The following is a 23,375-nucleotide window of genomic DNA, read 5'->3' as shown; positions in this document are numbered from 1 at the left end:
AGCGGTGATGAACTCCTTTAGCTTTTTCTTATCTGTGAAGCTCTTTATCTGACCTTCCATTCTGAATGATAGCTTTTCTGGGTAGAGTAGTCTTGGTTGTAGTTTCTTGCTGTTCATCACTTTGAATATTTCTTGCCACTCCCATCTGGCCTGCATAGTTTCTGTTGAGAAATCAGCTGACAATCGTATGGGTGCTCCCTTGTAGGTAACTAACTGTTTTTCTCTTGCTGCTTTTAATATTCTCTCTTCGTCTTTTGCTCTTGGCATTTTAATTATGATGTATCTTGGTGTGGTCCTCTTTGGATTCCTTTTGTTTGGGGTTGTGTGTGCTTCCTGGACTTGTAAGTCTATTTCTTTCACCAGGTGGGGGAAGTTTTCTGTCACTATTTATTCAAATAGGTTTTCAGTATCTTGCTCTCTTTCTTCTTCTGGGACCCCCATAATTCTGATGTTGTTACGCTTGAAGTTGTCCCAGAGGCTTCTTACACTGTCTTCAGCTTTTTCGATTCTTTTTTCTTTTTGCTTTTCCGAAGGAGTGTTTTTTTGCTTCTTGGTATTCCAAATCTTTGACTTGATTCTTGCAATCCTCTTGTCTGCTTTTAGCTCTCTGTATAATATTTTTTATTTCAGTCAGTGTATGCTTAATTTCCAGTTGATCCTTTTTCATATCCTCGAGGGTCTCGTTAAATTTATCGGCCTTTTCTAGGAAATTCTTGAAAAACCTTATAACTGTGGTTTTGAACTCTATATCCAGTCTTTTGCTTTCCTCCATTTCCTTCATTTGTGGCCTGCCTCTTTGTCTCCGCATTTTAGTTGCTTCCCTGAGTTGATGGAGTTGCTTTGTGTGCTAGGTGTCCTAGCAGGGCCCAGTAGCTCAGCCTCCCCAGTTATCTGAGGTGGACACTCTTGGTGCAGCCCTTTTGTGGGCTGTATGTGCAGTCTTGTTGTAGTTAAGCCTTTATTGTTGTTGGTATTACTGTGGGGAGTTGACCTCTAGGCCAATTGGCTGTGAGGATCAGCAGTGTCTCCGCTGGTAGGGCTTCTGTGCTCAGCTTGGATGGGGTGGAGTCTCAGAGTGGAGCAGACAGCCTTGGTTTCCTGTCAGTCCCACCCTACGAGGGCCCTGTGTCTCCATGTCCCACGGCAATAGCTGCTCACACCTCTGAGAGAAGGATGCTCTCAAGATTTTCCCGCTGCCAGACAGTCCAGTTTCTCCCTGAATGAGTCTGGTACCCAAAGTCTCACCCAGAGCTGGATTTCAGTACAGTGGGGAGGTTTTGCTCCCCTCCCAAGGGAGAAAGCTAGCCATTGGGAGGGCTTCTGTGCTCAGCTTGGATGGGGCGGAGTCTCAGGGTGGGGCAGACAGCCTTGGTTTCCTGTCAGCCCCGCCCTACGAGGGCCCTGTGTCTCCGTGTCCCACGGCAATAGCTGCGTGCACCTCTGAGAGAAGGCTGCTCTCAAGTTTCGCCCACTGCCAGAAAGTCCCGTTTCTTCCCAAATGAGTCTGATACCCAAAGTTTCACCCGGAGCTGTATTTCAGTGCAGTCGGGAGGTTTTGTTTTCCTCCCAAACGAGAAAGCTAGCCGCGCATTAGCTGTCCACCCTCTCTGCGCGCTGCGAGTAAGCCAGCCGCGTATTCAGCCGCCCGCCCTTTCCGCGCGCATGGGTCTCTGCACCTCCACAGTTCCTCTGAGTCTGTGTCCTTTTCTCTTTCCTTCTAGTTGTAGAATTTCCACTCAGCCAGCTTTCTGGTGGTTCTGGACGATGTCCGCTCTGTTTTCCAGTTGCAGTTTTAAAATTGTTGTGCGAAGCCGCAGTATAGGTGTTTACCTTATGCCGCCATCTTGGTTTCTCTATAGTCTATCTTTAAATAATATTCTGCTATAAACCCATAGCACCCAGCCTCTTCCACCGCAATAAAATAAAGAAAAATGGCTAATTGATTGTAAATAGTAACTAGTAAAGTGAGTAACAATTAAAAGGCCAAGTTTTCTTCCAAAATACAGTTCACCCAAAATTCTAAGAAATTTTAAACTTTACAAAATGCTATGATTGGGTTGGTTAGCTCACTTTTCATAACATTGTCATCATTGAAGCTTTTATCTCTCTAATGAGAAATTGAAAATTCTAAAGACTGAAAAACTAGTACAGACTGGATCTGAAAATGTAAAAGTCTTAGTATAAATTTCTCTCCATTACTGAATAAAAACCTCAAAGCAGCTTATATTCTACTAGAGGTCCAGTGCATGAAAATTCGTGCACTCTCGCAGTCGGGACCCCTCGGGGGATGTCCAACTGAGGCTTAGGCCCGCACCCTGGGGGATTGGGCCTAAGCTGGCAGTCAGACATCCCTCTAAAAGCCCAGGAGCCCTTGGGGGATGTCGGACATCCTTAGCACTGCTGCGGAGGTGGAAGAGGCTCCTGCCACTGCTGCTATGCTGGCCAGCCATGAGCTGGCTTCTGGCTGAGCGATGCTTCCCCTGTGGAAGCGCACTGACCACCAGGGGGCAGCTCTGCGTTGAGCGTCTGCCCCCTGGTGGTCAGTGCACATCATAGCCACCAGTCACTCTTGGTCATTCCACTATTAGGGTCAATTTGCATATTACCCTTTTGTTATATAGGATAGTAAATGGGCTTTGGGTATAATTTTTATATTTGAAGAACTAAATACAATCGATAGAACTGCAGAAAAGTAAGTTTGGAAAGGAGACAGATCAAAATAGGTTACCCTATGTTGCTGTCTCTAAATATAACGCAACTTGAGTCTCACTCATATCTGATTTAGATGATATTTATATGAGACTTTAAACTTAGACCTTTGAGTTGAGGACATGTGAGATGGACATGAATTGGGGGGAGGTAGGTGTCATGGCTGGAATGCTATGGTATGAATGTTTGTTTCCTTCCCAAATCCATATGTTGAGATCCTAACACTCAAGGTGATGATATTAGAAGGTGGGGATCTTTGGAAGATGATTAGGTAACCCTTATAATAATTAATGGGATTACTGCCCTTGAAAAAATCCTCAGAGAGATCCCTCTTCCCTTCTGCCATATGAGGACACAGCAAGAAAATGGCCATCTAAGAAATGGTTTCTCACCAGATACCAAATCTGCCAATTCTTTGATCTTGGACTTCTCAGTGTCCAGAATTGTGAGAAATAAATTTCTGCCGTCTATAAGCTACCCAGTGTGTGGAATTTGTTATAGCAGCCCAAATGGACTAAGACACCCAAGAACTTAACTATATTGCATCTAGATTCAATTCTTCATTTGTCAGTAGAAATAGAGGAAGTAATGGCATAATACAAGGTCATTAATGATCTTGGGATCATAGAATCTCAGTGTGAGGAAGGACTATGAGGGTCTTCTAATCTAACTACCCATCTAATCTCTTACAATTTAACAAATACTTCTTGGAAGATTCGAATATCTCAAATACTCTGTGTTTCTATAATCTATTGCTGCATAACAATCTACCCCCAAATTTAGCAGCTAAAAACAGTAATCATGTATTTATTTGCTCATAGTTCTGCAATCTAGGCTGTGTTTAGTTGGGCCCATTCATAAGGCTGCAGTCATTTAGAGATTCAATGGGGGCTAGAAAGCGAAGATGGCTTTACAACATGTCTGACACCTCAGCTGGGATGGCAGGAAGAGCTGGAGACTGGCTAGGCACTTCTCTCTCTCTCTCTCTCTCTCTCTCTCTCTCTCTCTCTCTCTCCCCGTGGTCTCTCCAGGAGAATGCCTGGACCTTGCATGGCCACCCAAGGCAGTGTGTTACCAACCACATTCTGTTGATCAAAGTAAGTAACAAGTCCAGCCTTGATTCAAATACTCTCCATTTCTTGAAGGGAAAAGATCCTGATCTTGAGACATTTGAAACTAAAGGTGGACTAAGTCTAACCAAAGCCACAACCCAGCTCAATTTCTAATAGGATTGAGACGATTAGTTCCTCACCTTATTTGCCTAATGAGAAGTATGTGTCCTATCTGGGGAGAAATAATATTGACTTCAATCTTTATTTTTTGCACAACATCCATCATACAATTAAGAAGAAAAGTACAAGACATTTGAAGAGACAGGAAAGGAGTCTGATAATTAGAAAAAGTATACAAAAGAAGCAGTCCCACAGATGATCGAGTTGTTGGAGTTAGCAGCCAAGAACTTCAAAATAACTATTATACATACGTTTAAGAAAGTAGAGTAAAAGATGGATTCACTCTATGAGAAATGTTAAAGAAAGTTCTTCAGGGTGAAGGAAAACTACTCCAGAGGGAAGCTGAGGACTGCACAAAGGAATGAAGAACAATGGAAAGGTTAAATATGTGGATCCATATAAAAGAACATTGACTGTGATTACTTAAAGCAACAATAATAGCTATCTCGGGCACTTTATAACATATGTAAAGATATGTTATATGACTACAAAAATATGAAAGACAAGATAGTGGTAAATGGAGTTAAGTTATTCATCAAGTGGTAAAGAACTAATTTAAGGTAGATTAAAATAAGTCAAAGATGCATATTATAATATCTGGGGAAACAACTAAAATAATAGTTTAAAGGCATAATTTAAAAATTAATAGAGAAAAAAATTATAGAGGAAATTAATGGAATAATAAAAACCCTTGATAACCCAAAAGTGGTAGAACATATGGGACAAACAGGAAAGAAATACCAAGATGGCAGTCTTAAACTCAGCTATATCAATAACTAGACTAAGCATTCCAATGAAAAGATATTTTTCTGAATGAAGGTTTTTTTTAATCCAATTGTATATATACCATTTATGAGAGCCACATTGTAAATATAAATACGCAGGCAGTTGTGCGCCAGGTTCCCAAGATGTCCTTCCCTAAGTACCAGCCCTGGCGCCTGGCCACCCTGCCCCTACCGAGCTCTGGAAACCTGCAAGCGCAAGCCAGAGGTTGGCCATAGATCCAGCTAAAAGGGAGTGCCTGCTTCTGTGCAATGACCGCAGCCGCAGCCTCCTCGAAGATTCTGCTTTGACGCATTGGACCAACCTAAGATCAGCACATGTCTATCCCAATTTCAGACCCGACTCCCAAGAACTCACTCTTAGGAGTTTTGGTTGAAATTGGGCCCCTCTTCTGGCATTAGGTTTTTAAAACGGACAGAGTTAGGAAAGAAAAACTAATTGGATGGAACATTTAACAGATTAAGTCTGACAATGATGACTCTATGTATTATTGTTTAATAAATCTATTAATCATTAAAAATAAATAAATACAAATATGCAATGATGTAGAAAGCAGAAGGATGGAGAAAATGCCAAGCAAATAGTAACTCAAAGAAAGCTGGGGTGGCAATATTAACATCAGATAAAGCAGATTGTGAGACAAGAAATATTTCTTAAGGGTTAGAGGCCACACTGCACAGTAATGAAAGGGGTCAATTAAACAGAACAGAACAATCCTAACTCTGTGTGCATTTACTAACATAGTTTCAAAATACATAAAGCAAAATGACAGAAATAAGAGGAGAAATAGACAAATCTATGAGCACGGTTGGAGATTTTTTTAACACAACTGTCTCAGTGCAGAAACAAAACATTCCACATTCCTTCTATTTTTCAGGAGGAAGATAGAGATGGTGATTAACTCCATATTTCAAATTAAATATGTGTAGCAATATTTTCAAGGTAGCCACTAAAATAAACAAAGCATGTCATTTCCAAACCACTAAAGGGAAAAATAGGGGAGGGGCAAGAAAGGAGAAAAAACTTAATATGCTTCATACATTATTTAGTTTGATAAATGTAAGTCTCAATGGGACTGCCTGAGCCCCGCACAGATAAACCCACGGTTCCCAACGGACCAAGGATGAGCAGGGGAGCCACATCTACTGACGACCTAATGTCCATTGGGGGATTCAGAAAAATCCCGAGTCTGACTATCCTTTCATTGAGTAAACCTTCTCAAGTTTCTAGCATATGGTAGGTGCTCAGAACACATTTGCTGAAGGATGATTTTGAGCTTGAAGATCAAACACATATCGCTCATTTCTGAGGTCTCTCAGTTTCAGACTGACTCCAAAAGGTTGTTTGTGAGCACCGTCAAAGAAAGAAGCCTTGAAAAATCATTTCAGCCCACCACTCTCTCATCTCTACTCAAATAGAGCGTGAGCAGCAGCTTTCTACATGCAGTATCTGAATATTTTCATTCATTCAGTCACTGGCCCATTCATTTATTCTCTTACTCCTCCATGCATGCATAGATCAAACATTCAAGATAGTCCTTGCCCTGAGATATTCATAATATGGACAAGACAGATGGGTAGAAGAATAAACTATAATACAATGTGATATGTACAACCCAAAAATTAATAATGAAAAGGTACAGTGGGAGGGAGAAAGAGAGACCAGGTTTTCCTGAACAGTGCATTCCACTCTTTTTTTACATTAGTCCACATTTTATAACACAACACACACACACACACACACACACACACACACACACACACACACACACACACCATTATCTCATATTCCTCAATAGTTTCTGTTCTTTTCTATTTCTCAGCCTGAACTGTGTTCTGCTTTATTGTTTAATTATCTTTTAAAATAGTAAAGGTAGTTAGAGTTCAAAAAATAAAAACTATTTAAAAAGCCAGTCAGTGAAAAATCTTGCTCCTAGCCCTATTCCACAGTCCCATTCCCAAATTCCTTTCCCCCACCCCACCCAGATAACCACTATCCTTAGTTTCTTTTGTGTGCTTCCAGGTCTTCATGCCAAAACAATACGGATGGCTGCTTCTTTATAAAACTGGAAGTAAGTATGGATATATGAACATATAGTCTTAAGTTCCCCTTTTCTTGCCCATGTGGTTATTAAATATTTTTGACAACTTTCTTTTTTAAAGAACTTACCTCAGAGATTTCTAATATCAATACTGATCCAAAGGGATGTTTGTTTGTTTGGTTGATTTTTTTTTTTTTGTCCTGGACTTCAGGTTGGTTTTTATTTTAAAATAGCTTTCTTGAGCCACTAGAGGCCCAGTGCATGAAAATTCACTGGAGGGGGGGTCCCTCAGCCCAGCCTGCCCCCTCTCACAGTCCGGGAGCCCTCAGGGGTGGGAGGCAACCCAGTGATCAGGGGAAGGCAATGCCCCATCACACCTCTGCTGCTGCCACTGTCGGCAGCGCAAGCCTCACCCGGCCCTGGTTACCTGAGCCTTGGGCGCCCTGGGCAGCTGGGCAGCCGCCATCCGAGGTTTGCCTGCACCTCGGGCTGGCCCTGGGCGGCTTGGGGGCTGAGGGGACTGGGGGACTTCGGAGGCAGGCGTGCAGAGTGGCTGGGCCCACCCCCAGGTGGGTCCGGCCGTACCGTGCACCTGCCGCTCTGGTGAGGTTGAGGGGACTGGGCACTGCCATCTTGTGGCTGTGGGTGCCGCCATCTTTGAGGGCATGGCAGTCAATTAGCATATTCCCTCCTTATTGGCTGTGGGGGCTGCCATCTTTGTGAGGGTGTGATGGTCAATTAGCATATTCCCTCTTTATTAGATAGGATAATTGACACATAATAAATGATACAGTTTTAAAGGGCCCAATTTGATGTGCCCATGAAACCATGACCACAATCAACATAATGAACACAATCTAGCTGGTGTGGCTCAGCTGATTGAGCATTGTTCCCTGCACCAAAAGGTCACTGGTTTGATTCCTGGTCAGGTTTTGGGTTCTATCCTTTAGTCAGGGTGCATATGGAAGGCAACTGATGGGTGTTTCTCTCTCACATCGATGTTTCTCATAAACACATCCACCATCCCCAAAAGTTCCCTTGTATCCATCTGTAATCCCATCCTCCTGACCCTCCCAACCACATTTCCATTCCCAGACAGCCACTGATCTGCTTTCTGTCACTATTAATTGGCTCTCATTTTCTAGAGTTTTACATAAATGGAATGATACCATATGTGCTCTTTTGGGGAGGGGTGGCTTCTTTCATTCAGCATAATTATTTAAGATTCATACATGTTGCTGCGTGTATCAAGAATTCATCCCTTTCTGTTGCTAGGTAGTATTCCATTGTGTAGAAGGTACAATCTGTTTATCCATTCATCTGCTTATGGACACTTTGGTAGTTTCCAGTTTGGGGCTATTACAAACAAAGGTGCCATAAAGAGTAATGTGAAAGTCTTTGTATGAACATATACTTTCATTTCTCTTAGGAACAGAATGGCTGAGTCAATATGGTGAGTATATGATTAACATTTTAAGAATTTTCCAAAATGTTTGTATGATTTTATATTTTCACCAGCAGTGTATGATAATTCAGTTGCTCTCTAGCCTCATCAACACTTATGTCCAGTCTCTTTAATTTGAGACTTTCTAATAGGTGTAGGGTTATATCTCATTGTAGTTTTAATTTGCATTTCTCTAGTTATCAATAATGTTGAAAATTCCTTCATATGCTTGTTTAATATCCATGTTATCTTTTAGTTTTATTGATTTTTCTCTGTTTTTCTTTTCCATTGATTTCTTCTCTGATCATTATCTTTATTTCTTTTCTTTGCTTATTTTAGGTTTCATTTGCCTTTTTTTTTTTAAAATTGATTTCAGAGAGGAAGGGGGAGGAGAGAGAGAGAGAAAATATCAATGAGAGAGAATCATTGATTGGCTACCTCCTACACGCCCCCCATTGGAGGTCGAACCTGCAACCCAGGCAAGTGCCCTTGACCGGAATCAAACCCAGGACACTTCAGTCCACAGGCCGAAACTCTAGCCACTGAGCCAAACAGGCTAGAGCTATTTGCCCTTCTTTTGTGAGATTTTTAAAGTGGGAGCTAACATAATTGATTTGAGACCTTGCTTCTTTGCTTTCTGATTTCACTCCTAGTTTTGTCTTCGACCCTAGATTTAGAAATGTGTTATTTAGTTTCCAAATATTTTGTGGATTGTCTAGATATCTTTCTCTTATTTATTTCTAACTTAATTCCTTTATAGTGAGAGAATATACTTATTCCTTTCCATTTTTTGAGACTTTTGTTATGATCCAGAAAAGGTCCATCTTGGCAAATGATCCATCTGCACTTGAAAAGAATGTGTGTCTTCTGCTGTTGTTTTGAAAATGGTTTTACAAATGTCAATAAAGTCAAGCTGGTTGATAGTGTTGTTGAAATCTTCTAAATCATTACTGATTTCTTAGCCACTTGTCCCATCAGTTATTGAAAGAGAGGTATTAAAAACTCCAAGTATAATTAAAGGTTTGTCTGTTTCTCTGCATTCACTTTTGCTTATGTATTTTGATGCTCTGCTCTTAGGTGTTTAACATTAGCTTTGTTACGTCTTCTTGAATGGACCCATTCAATTCCTAAGGAAATGATATTCTTTGTGACTGATGATATTTTTGCCCTGAACTTTTCATTGCTATTTCCACTTTTTAAAAAAATGTGTTACCATAGTAAATCTTTTTATATTCTTTTATTTTTAACATATTTGTATTTCTATTTAAAATGGTTTTCTTGTAGGTGGCATGTAATTGGTTCTTGCTTTTTTTTTCTTTTTTCTTGTTTTTTTTCTTTTTTTTTCTTTTTTTCTTGCTTTTTTTTTGTCTGAAAATCTCTCACTTTTAATTGGGGTATTTAGGCCATTTGCATTTAATGTGATTATTGATATGGTTAGGTTTTAATATATCACCTTGTTATTTGTTTTTTATTTGTATCATCTGGAGCTTTTTTGTTTGTTTGTTTTTCTGCTGCCTTCTGTATTAATTGAATTTTAGTGATTCAATTTTATCATTTTTGTTGGATTGTTGGCTATAACTCTTTGTGGGATTGTTTTAGTGGTTGCTTCAGGTATAATATACATATTTAACTTACCACAGTCTACCTTCAAGTTATATTATATGACTTCATATATGGTATAAAAACATTACAACTATACACTTCCAAGTCTTCCCTCCTAGACTTTGTGCTATTTTTGTCATTTTATTTGTCATTTTACTTCTACATGTATTAGAGCCCCCCCCCAAAAAAATTCATTGCTATTATTTTTATTTTAAACAGCCAACTATCTTTTAAGAATATTTAAGTAAGAAAAAATCTATTATATACTCACATTGCATTTTTATTGCGCTTCATTCCTATGTGTCAACCCCTATTTCCATCGGGTATCATTTGCTTTCTGCTTGAGCATTTCTTGTAGTGCAAGTCTTTCAGATTTTTTATGTCAGAACAAGTCTTATTTTCACTTTTGAAAAATATTTTTGTTTTTGAAAAATATTTTAATTAAGTAAAATCTAGGTTGACAGTTTGAGTGTTTTAAAGAGGTTGTCCCACTCTTCTGGCTTTTATGGTTTCTAATGAGGAAAGCTGCTGTCCTCTTTTTCTTGTCCTCTGTATGTAATGTGTCTTTTACCTCTGGCTGCTTTCAAGATTTGCTCTCTTTTTCTTTCTTAAAGAATTATAGAACTTTTTTTTCTTAGTCTTATTAAGGATTGCTTTTTTTTTTTTTACTGGTTTTATGTAAATTGATTGTGATGTACTTTGGTGTAGTTTCCATGCTTCTTTTGCTTGGGTTCATTGAGGTTTTATGGTTTATAGTGTTCATCAAATTTGTAAGATTTTTGTCCATTCTTCTTCATATATTCATTCTTTCCCTCTCCCTTCTCTTCCAGGAACTCCACTGACATGTATAGCTATCCACTTGAACCTGTCCCTTAGCAAACTGATACACTCCATTTTTCTTTTCCCCTTTCTTTTTACTTTCTTTAGTCTTTTTGGGGGATTTTCATTTAGAATAGCTCCTATAGCTATATCTTCAGGTCCATTGATTTTTTTCTTCTACAATGTCTAAATCTGCTGTTAACCCACACAGTAAATTTTTTTCATCTCAGACATTATTGTTTTCTCTTCTAGGAGTTCAATTTTGATCTTTTTTATTTTTTTCATGTCCCTAGTTAACATGTTCAACATTTTCTGTAGTTTCTTAAACATATGGAATGCAGTTAAAGTTGTTTTAGTGTTCTTTTCTACTAATTATATCATTAATGTACATTCTAGGTCAGTTTCAATTGGCTGGTTTTTCTTTTCATTAAGAGTCATATTTTTCTACTTCTTTGCAAACTTGATAACTTTTATTGGACACTTGACCAATCATGCTAGATATTGTACATTTGAGAATGGGATACAAGTGTATTCCTATAAATATTCTTTTAAAAAATACATATTTTTTATTGATTTCAGAGAGGAAGGGAGATGGAGAGAGAGAGAGATAGAAACATCAATGAAGCCTTCTGCATGCCCCCCACTTGGGATCGAGCCCACAATTTAGACATGTGCCCTGATCGGGAATCAAACTGTGACCTCTTGGTTCATAGGTCGATGCTTAACCACTGAGCCATGCCAGCTGGGCTTCTATAAATATTCTTGAGCTTTGTTCTGGGATGTGGCTAAATTACCAGGAAAGAGTTTGATCACTTTAGGTATAACTTTTATGCTTTGTTAGGTGAGGACAGAGCAGCATTTAATCCAGGGCTAATCCCTCCCCAAAACTGAAACAAAGTATTTCTAAATACTATACTAAGTACTCTGAAAATTGGACTTAACATAGTCAAAGGAGCCTCAACCTTCAATTAATTTTCTATTATTTTATAGATCAGCAAATGGAGACATTTTGAGGTCATAATATGGATTTTTTTTAAAAATAAAGCTTTTCATTATAAGAATACTTATTCCTTAATAAAAATCTATAAAATACCACACAAAAAAAAAAATCAGGGGGGAAAGAATCTCCTGTATTTTCACTCCCTAGCGATAAATCCTGTTAACATTCTGGGTGCTTCCCTTACTTTGCTAGTAAGCAAGATCTTTGTCATAATGGAGGGATTCTCTCCTCCCAAAGTTATCGAACTTTTTTAAACTTCAGCAAATTAGGGGATGCTTTGATTCAATCTAAGAGAAAATAACCCATCTTAACATGCATTTCTTGTTTTCAAGATTAAAATAAACAACCTGGGAGCCCTGTCAGCTGCCCACTGCCAGCCGAGCCCTGTAGTGAGCTCCCAGGCCTACACGTTTGTTTCTAGCATCCTTTCTTCAGGTTTAATAAACTGAAGGAACTGCCAAGGATTCCCTCACCTGCTCCAGTTTCTTAGGAAGCCACGGTTCACAGCTGTACTTCCGGTCTCAGGGCGCACTGTCTTTGACCACGCTGTGATAGCAGCAGTTTACCTCCAGATGTTTTCACTTAAGGAATAAGTGCTTGCCCTGTGCTGAGCCTTATGTTTGTGTGGGGTTTTACAGAATGACTCCTGGCTCTGAAGGAAATCCTAGGCTGGAGGGGGAGAAAGCATATAACCCAGGGACTGTAACGCTGAGTACACTGATCCCCTGTGTTGTTTCAAGACCTTGCTGGACTTTTAAGAGAGAAGTAGGAGGCAGAGCTCTACCTTGCGCTCTGCTGGGAGCATCTGGAAAGGTTTGGGGTGTGCCCTGCCAGCACAGCCAAGGGTTCAGTGAGCCTGAGGGGGGCTGGCGAAGGATGAAGAAAAGACAGACAAAGAGAATAAGCTGGGTCTAGGTGGATCTTCTGTGCCTGGCTGAGGCCACAGAACAGATCCAGACTGCAAGCTGAGCCTTTATTTTATAGTCAGAGGTAAACAAGGTAATTTACAATGTTCTTATAAGTTTCACTCGTTTTGGCAGCATTTGCTGCACCTCCCACAGCCCATTAGCTACCCAGGAAAGATCTAGGGAGCAGTCACAAGATCAAGCTTAATTATGCTAAGAGGGCTGTGCCCTCTAAGCTGGGACTTGTTTGTGGCTTTGCCAGCAGGTCAGTCCGAGGCTTAACCCTATAACCGCTCCCTACATCGGGGTTTGTTTTTGGTTTTTACAAGAATACCAAATATATTTATTAGCACTAACAAGCAGCCATAACAAGATATAGCAAGCTGAAACATACATTAGCAGTCAAAGGGCTATTGTTGCATGCAAATATCGCTTTTCTTTGTTGTAGCCTTGGCAATGACCCTAGGGATGTGCAATAACATTCTGTAGCAGCAGAAACTAAGGAACACTCACCAGTGGTTCAGAGCACTTTAACACAGACACACGAATGAACTCAACTACTTTAGCACAAAATGTTAGGACAGAATTGGGAATTCATTCAATACTAATAAGCAAACACTAGAACTTGTTATTACTTCCAAAACAGCTCACTCAAATAGTATTGCATACTATTTTAATTGACCAAAAGGTGCTAAGTAAAGTTATTTACAGACACAGTGGTTGTACTACCTTTTTTAAATTTTTTTAATCCTCACCGAGGATATGTTTTCATTTATTTTTTTAGAGATAAAGGAAGGGAAAAAGAGAGAGAGAAATATCAATGTAAGAGAAACATCTATCAGTTGCCTCTCTCACATGCCCTGATGAGGAATCGGAATGGGACAGCACTCCAACCAACTGGCCACCCGGCCAGGGCTGTACAGTACCTATTAAACCTGAAATTTAGGTTTCAGATTTTCTACTAAATATTAATTGCACTGAAATTCTTTAATTGTGCTTAAGCAATCCAGTTATGCATTTACTAACAAAGAGGTAAATACTGCCATCCAAATTACTAGTTACAGTCTAACAATAATGTCAACATCAGCAGCCCAAGTAGTTACTATTATCTGACTGGTCTGGACATCTTCTAGTCTCAGTTTCTTCATGGTTCCCAAATTCATCACGGACAGAGAAAAAGATCCAACTTTAATGAATCAACAATGAGACCGCACCTGTCGATGTTAAAATCACACACAGGCTAGATTGCAGCAGCTATTCCCAATGTTTGTTTTAAGTTAAAGTACTCATTAAAAAAAAATCATACGTAAGGCCTTTAAATAAGATTCTATTACCAATTATATAAATCTGAATTTTTAAGAACTAGTACTATTTAGAAAACCTGGTTTACTTAACAGTACCTTTAGCAGAAGAGACGAGAATGCTGAGTATAAACTATTTCAATTCTTAAGTGCACTGCACTAAGTGGCCAGGAAATTGAATATTTTTTTCTAAAAGGAAGGCAGCCTTTATTTCTTGGACTTCCAAAGCTTAAAGCTTGATTTATAGTAACTACAAACATTGCTACTTTTGGAAGTTGATAGAAAATTTCTAAAAACATAATAATTTCAAACACAAGTCACAGTGTTGAAATACTCATTCAACATCATTGGATCATTTGTTCTTGAGGAGGAAATAGAATTCTTCAGAGCAAACGCCCCAGAGTTGCCTCACTCAATTCCTACAGCCATTAAAACCAAACAGCTAAGTCAGCAAAATGTCGTCTCTGTCTGTGTCCCCACAAGCACCACATTTATTTAACAGCACATCGCATCTGGCAATACCAACACTAAGCCTGCACACTGCACTGAAAACCTAACATGGGTGTGTGCGCTCGCCACAGGCGTGCTGTGCTGGCTGATGCACAGAAGAGCAGATCTACGAAATGCCCTTTGGGGATAGGGGAGTTTACCTTGCCTTGACTGGTTCTCATTCTAACCTGTGAACACTAACTTATTGTTTATAACGATACTCTTTTTAAAAGACCTATAACATTGATGGCAAAGGAAGTCCTTTGTCCATCACCCGTAGTGCCTCAGCAAGATTACTATACCGCAGGCATACTGTGGGCTAAAAGAGAAAGTCCTATTTAGTGACACAGCAAGTAATGGTTCAAAAGCATGCAAGAGCTGGGATCTTTATAATGTTCCAAAAGTTACAGTGGAGGAGTGAAATGCACAGGGCGATGAACATCAAAACTAAAGTTGTGATTCCACTGTCCAATTCGGGCTGGCGGGGATCTGCTGTAGTGCGGGAGCTCAGAGAAGAGGACTTTTGAGCGGCCCCGGGCAAATGTGTACCTCAAGTTTCTCTCCAAGAAGGGCTTTACTCTGTACCGGCCCATCACTATCCAGCTACAGAAATGGCCTGTGATCTGAAGCAAAGCGGGCACAAGAAGTGTATGTGATTAGTCTGTCTGCGACTTTGCAAGCGTCCTGTGTGCTGGCGCAGGCATGGCCTCTGCAGATACCTGGAGGTGTTGCTGCCTACGTGACTGCCCACACAGCGGGGTGGTGTCCTCTTCTGAGTCACACTTAGCTTGTGGAATTTCAGAACTGTCCCCATGTATTACAGTCACTCCAGGAGCCAACCTGGGTTCCAGTTTATGTAACAGATGACCCTGTGCAGTGGCTTCAAATGTATGTGTTTCTGCACTGAGACCCCTTATTCTATACGTCGCCTTCTCTCTCTCAGCTTATCTTCATCTTCTGTAGAAGCCAAGGATGGATCAAATGTATCAAGAAATGTTGAATGTGGGCTCACAGGAGCTGAGTGCTGTTTAATCAAATGCCATTTGGGGGCTAAATCTGAGCCCGCAGGAAAAAGACATTTCTCAAGCGTTCATTCAGAAAGGTGTGTTTTTCTTGTATTAGAAGAAAGGGGCTTTGATGGCGTGTAAATTCTCGTGTGGAAACACAAGCCCACACTATCCTGCCCCCTCTGTCTCAGAGAGAGACCTCCTACAGGTGTGCTGGGAACATCGTCCACACCCGTGGGAGCTCATGCCACGTGGCCTCTCTCCTTGGACGTCACTTTTTTCTACCAAACTCTTTATCAGCATCCAGAGAACTGCGAGTCTTTGTAGAACAGGAATGTTTTTCTTCCCACCCCATGGAGCATGTCAAGGGTAGCAATCTCTTCTTGTAAGTCTTGCTCCAGGTTGACACACGAATCATTATCCGTTTCAATGCTTATTTCACCAATCTAAGGAATTTCAGTGGCATAATTTTGGTTTCTCCTTGAAGAATTCTCTGAAGGGTTTAATCCCAGTAGGAAAGCAACATTTTCTGTAACGGGACTGCTTTGTTACTGAGGAGCTGAGTCTCCTATACTGATGGTATCTTGGACAAACATCTGTTGGAATTAATGTCCACATTTTCACCATGGCTGAAGACATTCTGACCCCTGTATCTGAAGTTAGTCCATATTTTCCCTGCTTTATCCATTGATTATAAGGTTGGGACCAACAGCAGGCAGGGCTTGGAGGGACAGAGACTTGAAGGAAATGTGTGGTTCCTCTGACCCCAGGTACCCAGGGTGTCCTTAACCTGCTACACCCACTGAAACTTGCCCACCGGTTTTTATTCCTCCGGTTGACAGGCGTGCAGCAGTGGGTTTTCAGGGCAAGTCCAATTTCGGGCCTAGTAAGAGGGAAGGGTGGTGCCCCCACAAGAAAAGAAGCAGGGTTGGAATGAAGGACAATTCACAGTTCTGCGTGTATGCCAGGTGCAGCTACTGTACTGCACTATCCTATTTCCTTGTCATTTCCTCCAATGTTTCTTCCTATCCTCAAATTATCCTTTTTACCCAGGCTGAGTGTAAGCCCCACTCTCGGTGACATCTCAATCCTACCTAATAATAGGCAAATATGCAAATTGACTGCACCTTTGCTATTCCCAAGCCACGCCCACCAGCCAAGCCACGCCTACCAACCAATCAGGATGAGTATGCAAATTACCCCAACAAAGATGGTGGCTAATTTGCATATCAAGACAGCGTAGAAAGAAGCCAAGAGCTGCAGAAGGGAGCAAAGCTGCGGAGAAGCAAGCAAGCTGGGGGGGAGGAGAAGGGAGGAGCGCAGGCGGGGCCGGGGGAGAAGGGAGGAGCGGAGGCGGGGCCAGAGGAGAAGGAAGAAGATGGGGGGGGGCTAGCGGAGAAGGAGGGGCGGGGGACAAGGGAGGAGAGCAGGCAGGGCAGGGTAGAGTGCAGCAGGAAACCCAATTGCAGGATTTTTCCTGCAATGGGAACGCTAGTACAGATTATAAATGGTGTGTGGGAGACAGAGCAACTGAGAAGATCCACTTTCCCACTCCATGTTTACCTTGGGTGCCCCCTTTTCAGATTGCACGTGTATTTTATCAGTGGCCTACAGGCAGGCCAAAATAGTAACACTCATTTATTAACCCTTTCCCGTGTGCCAGCCTCTCTTCTACACATTTCATGAAAGTTAACACATTTTCTGCACAACAGCCCTGTGAGGGAGAGCTGTTACTCCTCCTGTTTTCTAGATGAGGAAACTGGTACAGGAAGTCCCTCTATCCTAGATTCCAGCTAAGGCCCGTGCTACCATCTTGCCTACATCTTGCAGCAGTGGGTTTTCAGGGCAAGTCCAATTTCGGGCCTAGTAAGAGGGAAGGGTGGTGCCCCCAAAAGAAAAGAAGCAGGGTTGGAATGAAGGACAATTCACAGTTCTGCGTGTGTGCCAGGTGCAGCTACTGTACTGCACTATCCTATTTCCTCCAATGCTTCTTCCTATCCTCAAATTATCCTTTTTACCCAGGCTGAGTGTAAGCCCCAGAGTTTGCTCAAAGTCACAGCCGTTTAATGTCAATGTCAGAATTCAAACCCAGGTTGGATGCCAAAGATTTGGCCTTTCCTCTACTCAGTGCTGCTTTGACTTGGGGAAAGGCGGCCTTTTGGTGCCTCTGAACTGACAAACCCAAATCCTCTACCTGCCCCTTAGGAACACATCCTGACATCCTTTCATAATATCCTACAGATGTTCACTGAGCACCTACTATGTATCTGACACTTTTCTAGGCCCTGAAGATAAAGTCGTGAACAAAAGTCACTATCATTCCAAGGAGTAGTGGGCACACAAGACAAACAGACAAAAACCAAGGCCTCTCTCCCTCCCCAAAAAATCATTCTCAGATGCTCTGCCAGGGAGTATAGAAACCTCTTCGGGGTCCAAACAAAGGACATATTGAAACACGGGTATCTGGACCGAGAAAGTAAACAACTTTAATGACTGGGTAACACATCTTTTTGGAAGTCAGATGGTTTCCGATCATTTGCTTTCAACAAAATTGAATAAGGACCTCCTGGAGTTGTCAGCTTAAAATAAGTTATGATGATGATCACTATGGGATTTTTGGCACATTAGTTTGGAGGAGTTCCAAAAAAAATGGAATGATATTGCTACAGCAAAACCCTTCCTATTCCCATTTATTTTATGTGAACAAGTTTTCTTAGCCATTGCCAAAAAAAAAAAAAAAAAAAAAAAGGAATAGAAGGATGCAGAACTTGCACTGAGATTTATCTGCAATAGATTTCCCTTTATCAAAAAGTGATACTATATGTTATTTTGATTAATCATGCAATAATAATACTTGCAATGTTAGGTTTAAAAAGGTTTTTAAAGGATAATGATCTCAGGAAATGTTCTTACAAATTAAATTTCAATGTAGAAGTATGATAGACTTGCAAGCATAAAATTTTATTACCTGAGGATAAACTTCTGTGGGAGGAAAATGGAATAGAAATACAAGTTCAAGGAGAAAGGGGAGTAATATAAAATTTCTTATACTTAAAAAGTGATATTACTTGTTTTACATATATAAGTGGATGATGGTATAGAATTGCTATTATATTTAAATTCCATTGGATGGCATTCAAAACTGTGAGGTCACACTTTTAAAATGTCTATCTTCTTTCCAATTTGTATGCATTGTATATAATTTTCTTGGCTAATGACCCTGGCTAGGACCTTCAGTACAATACTGAAAAGAAGTGTGAGCGCAGACATCCTTGTCGTGGTCCTGCTCTTAGGAGAGGAGACAGTCAGCCTTTCACCATTGGGCACGATGTGAGCTGTGGGTTTTTCACAGACACCCTTCATGAGGCTGAGGAAGTTCCCTTCTAGTTTGTTGAGTATTTTGCATGGGAGTAGTTTCAAAAAGCTACTTTGGTGAGTAACTCACCCACCAAAGAAGCAAAATGTTTCATAGCTCGAGTTCAAGTTCCTTAGATGCCCTGCAATACCCCAGCACTAAGCACCGTGCCTGCACATAGAAGGAATCCAATAAGCCTTAGTGAAGCAAACTATCTCTACCCCCACCCCCTTGATTTTTATACCCCAGTGATACTGAGCTGCTCCTGGGTCCCCACACACATGCTCAAATGCTGCCCAGCTGTCATCTCATTCAGGCAACCCCTCTCTCCTCACCCCTCCTCAAATCCTGAGCTTAGTGGGCCTCTTTATTTGAGCTCCTGTGGTACTTTGTGCATCTGCCATTGTGCAATGCAATTATTTACTTATGCATCCATCCCCCCGCTAATATAACAGATGATATGGTATGTGGGTAAGAGTATGGTGATATGTTGTGTGTGGGAAAGAGAATGGTGATATGGTAAGAGAATGGTGACATGGTGTGTGGGTAAGAGTATGGTGACATGGTGTGTGGGTAAGAGTATGGTGATGTGTTGTGTGTGGGAAAGAGAATGGTGATATGGTGTGTGGGTAAGAGCCCGGCTGCCCACATGCAAAACCCGGCCTCTTACTAGTTTGTGTGACTTTGTTTGTGCCTCAGTTTCCTAATCTGTCAAACAGATGATAATAGTACCTATCTCATAGGGTTGTTATGGGTGGAGAGACAACAATGTCTAGCAAACAGTAATTATTATGTAAGAGCTGGCTATTAAGTCCTACAGGTCATAGCCCATGTTTGTTTTTTTCTTCTCTGCTTTTCAAAGCCCTTAGTCTAATGCTTGGCCTGCAGTGCGTACTCAATAAATGTTTGTCATGAGGGTGAACATGGTGCAAAGTATCTGGAAAAAAAATGCTTCCCATTTCAATGTATATCTTTTTTTTTTTTTAATATATTTTATTGATTTTTTACAGAGAGGAAGAGAGAGGGATAGAGAGCTAGAAACATCGATGATAGAGGAACATCGATCAGCTGCCTCCCGCACAACCCCCACTGGGGATGTGCACGCAACCAAGGCACATGCCCTTGACCGGAATCGAACCCGGGACCCTTCAGTCCGCAGGCTGACACACTATCCACTGAGCCAAACCGGTTTCGGCTCAATGTATATCTTTTTAAATATATATATATATATATATTTTATTGATTTTTTTACAGAGAGGAAAGGAGAGGGATAGAAGTTAGAAACATTGATGAGAGAGAAACATCGATCAGCTGCCCATACATGCCCATACATGCCCTTGACCGGAATTGAACCTGGGACCCTTCAGTCCGAAGGCCGACGCTCTAGCCACTGAGCCAAACCGGCTAGGGCCAGTCCGATACTTTTATTGTCCAAGTCTGCATGGTCCTTTGAACATGTTAGCAGAGCATCTCTCCTGGCCTGGCAGCCTCCTAGGGCAGCACATCTCATGATGTTTGTAGTTTACCTGAAATTACATTGGCATTTATCCTTGGAATCAAGGCAAGAGAAGCATATTCTGCTGAAGATGTTTAAGAAAGGCCTTCTGCTACTTCCACACCTTAGATGGGCTCCAACACATCCCTGTTTTGGCAACTCACATAGACATGCCGTGAAACTTTCTTAGCCATCCCCCCAGTGTCAGACTCCCAGACTGCTGCTGCTTTTAAATTGGCATTTTTTTTTAAAAAAATCTACTTTTTCAAAACAAAATACTTGGGCATATTAAAACGTTTGGCAAAGGCAGGACATTTGTAGCTGCCAGTTACTGGAAGTTACACCCAGGTGCAGCTTGAGCTCTAATCAGCAGTTCCTTTGCCAGGAGAGGTTAGCGACCATTCTAATCAGAAGGTGGCTTTGACAAAATGGTTCCGAGTAACTGAACACCACAAGCTTTGCCAAGCATAGCTCTTTTATAACAGCCATCACACAAATTAACAAGCAACTCATTTCAGCAGTGAAAACCTGTTTCAATAACACCTCTGGCATTGATCAGGATTGGAACAGCATAACGACATATAAGGGAATCTACCTCTCTGGTTGCCTGATGATAACTATTCGGGAGACAGAGTCTTGCTGGGATACTGTTGTGCCTGCCTTGAGTAAACCTTTCATTCATGCTGTGGCCAGAGCATCCAAAAAGACAGAGAAACCCAGAACACTGAGAGCATAGGAACTCTTTGGTGTCTTCCTACTAATGAATGTTTAACATATTAGCTTGTTTTCTTTTTGTTGTTGTTAATCCTCACCCAAGGACATTTTTTCCATTGATCTTTAGAGAAGTAGAAGGGAAGGAGGGAGAGAGGGAGGGAAGAGAGAGAAACATCGATTGGTTGCCTCTTGTATGGGCCCCGGGGGCTGGGAATCAAACTTGCAACCCAGGTATGTGCCCTTGACTGGGAATCAAACCTGTGACCCTTCAGTGTGCAGGCCGATGCTCTAATCACGGAGACCAGCGATCAGAGCTAACTTGTTTTCTTGATATACCAAGAGTGATCATGTGGCCAGGGCAAATCCTTATCATTTCAAACTTCTCTGGCAGGTGTTGTTACAGTGAAAAAGAACTAAGCACTGGGATCAGCTTAGGTTAGTTTGCAATCCTTGCTGCCTCCCAGAGCACTCCCAGGGAGCAGAGCAAGGGCCCTATCAGCCTCGGGAACCACGGATCTCTCTAACATCCTCATTGCTGGAGAATGCCCTTCCCTTCTCCAACCTTCACGCACAGCCAGAGCATCCAAACCGCCAACGCCAAGACCTCAGAGAACTTACATGCTTTCCTGCCCCACCAAAGCTTTTACTCTTTCATCTCCGCCATCTACTGCCCTCGCCCCTTCACTCCAGCAGTTTCCTTGTGAAGTTTAAGCCTTCATAGAACAAAGTCAGAAAGGGGGTTATCTCTGCGTAGTTTCTGGTCTCTAGCCTCCCCAAGGATCAGGGAGCCCAGGAAGGTGGCTTACTTGCTTGGAAAGTGCTAGCTGCCTTGGGTGTTTCCTATAGACTGCCCAGACAGGCTATGCTGGATAATCTGTTTGCCCTCCATAATCACCCTCCACCCTTCTCCACCCTGCTCTGTGCCCTAAGAGGCTGGTGTAGGGTGACAGAGTCCTGCTGGGAGACTGCATCACCCAGGCACACTTCTGACCTCCAGTTGAGTTTTGTCAATGGGAGGCATTAGCCTGAGAGGATGAGAGGAGAAAGAAGTTGGGTGTTTATTTCCCTGCTGGACCACGATTGCTTCCCTTTATCAAAGGACACAGCTGCTGTCAGACAGCCCTTTCTTACCACGACAGCTCTTATGGGTTGAATTGTGTCCCCCAAAAAAGATGCATTGCAGTCCAACAGACAGTACCTTAGAAAGGGACCTTATTTGGAGATACGGTTTACAGCGGTGACTACGTTAAAATGAGGTCGCCGGGATGAGTCCTAATCCAATGTGACTGATGTCGTTATGAAAAGGAGAAATTAGGACACAGATTCAGACACACATAGAGGGAAGACATATGAAGAGACACGGGGGAGACAGACATCTACAAACCAAGGAGAAGAGAACAGATCCTTCCCTCACAGTCCTCAGAAGGAACCACCCCTGCTGACATTTTGATTTCAGACGCTTTCAAGCCTCCAGAACTGTGAGACGGTGCATTTCTGTTTGTGGTACTTTGACATGGCAACCCCAGCAGACTCATACAAGCTGTGGCTGGGTTCTGGTAACACCTCCAGCCCTGCCCCTTCAAGCCTAGAGGTGGTAAGGACTCCTGCTGTTACTCCCTGGATGCCTCATCACCTCTGTGGGTGTCCCTTAAACATACCCACACCCCAGCCTGTTCATTCAATTATCGTCAATTATTCTGTTGAATGTGCCATGTGTTTACAGATACTCAAGTTTAGATTACAATTATTTTCCAATATACTTCACAAAACTATCACAAGGGCAAGATAAAGTTCTGTTAAGTTCTCCAATTATGTAGACATCTACTGGGAATCTTACATCATTCATAACAGAGTATCTGATATATTTTCACTTTCTTCTGTAGTCCATTTCTTCTCATAGGACACTGGGAAGCCATTAGGGGAAGTGATAGTTTGAATTTAATTCGGATAAAAACTTTGGACCAAGGGTAAGAGTTTGTGGTAACCAAGGCAGGGAATGTTGGGGCATAATGAAATGTATGTCCTACACTTTAGGAGCTCAGATTTCAAAAATTTCAAAGAAGCATTAGGGAAGACCCCATGGCAGTCTTAAAAAGTAAGTTAGCTCAAGGGGAATGGATCTTTTCAGGAATTAAATTCTGACATTGCCCATGAGCAGCAAACAGTGCGATGGCTCATGTTCTCGGAATAATTCTACTTTTAAAAGGACTTGCAGAAAAACAGCTGTGGGGGAGGGGTATGCATGTAACTGAGAATGAATACCAAAAAACGGCCACACTTTTAAGAATAACTTCTGGCTTTCCCTGCCGATAGCTCACAAACATGGTGAACGTTCCTAAACCCCGCCGAACTTTCTGTAGGAAAGCCTCAAACCCACAAAGTAACACCGTACAAGAAGGGCAAGGCTTCTCTGTGTGCACAGGCAGCCGAGTGGCCATGGGCAGACTAAGCTGGTTTTCCGAAAAAAAAAAAAAAGAAA

General features: G+C 41.6%; 1 long non-coding RNA gene and 1 pseudogene across 1 annotated transcript in view; both read right to left on the bottom strand.

The window, feature by feature from the left end:
* Positions 1 to 23,375, bottom strand: part of LOC129150435 (uncharacterized) — a 47,225-nt gene that overhangs the window by 22,138 nt on the left and 1,712 nt on the right. The window lies entirely within an intron of this gene.
* Positions 14,528 to 16,020, bottom strand: LOC103295579 (suppressor of cytokine signaling 5-like; annotated as a pseudogene).

Source organism: Eptesicus fuscus, chromosome 10 (genome assembly GCF_027574615.1).
Source record: "Eptesicus fuscus isolate TK198812 chromosome 10, DD_ASM_mEF_20220401, whole genome shotgun sequence".
Lineage (NCBI taxonomy): Eukaryota > Metazoa > Chordata > Mammalia > Chiroptera > Vespertilionidae > Eptesicus > Eptesicus fuscus.
This window is presented reverse-complemented; position numbering and strand designations above follow the sequence as displayed.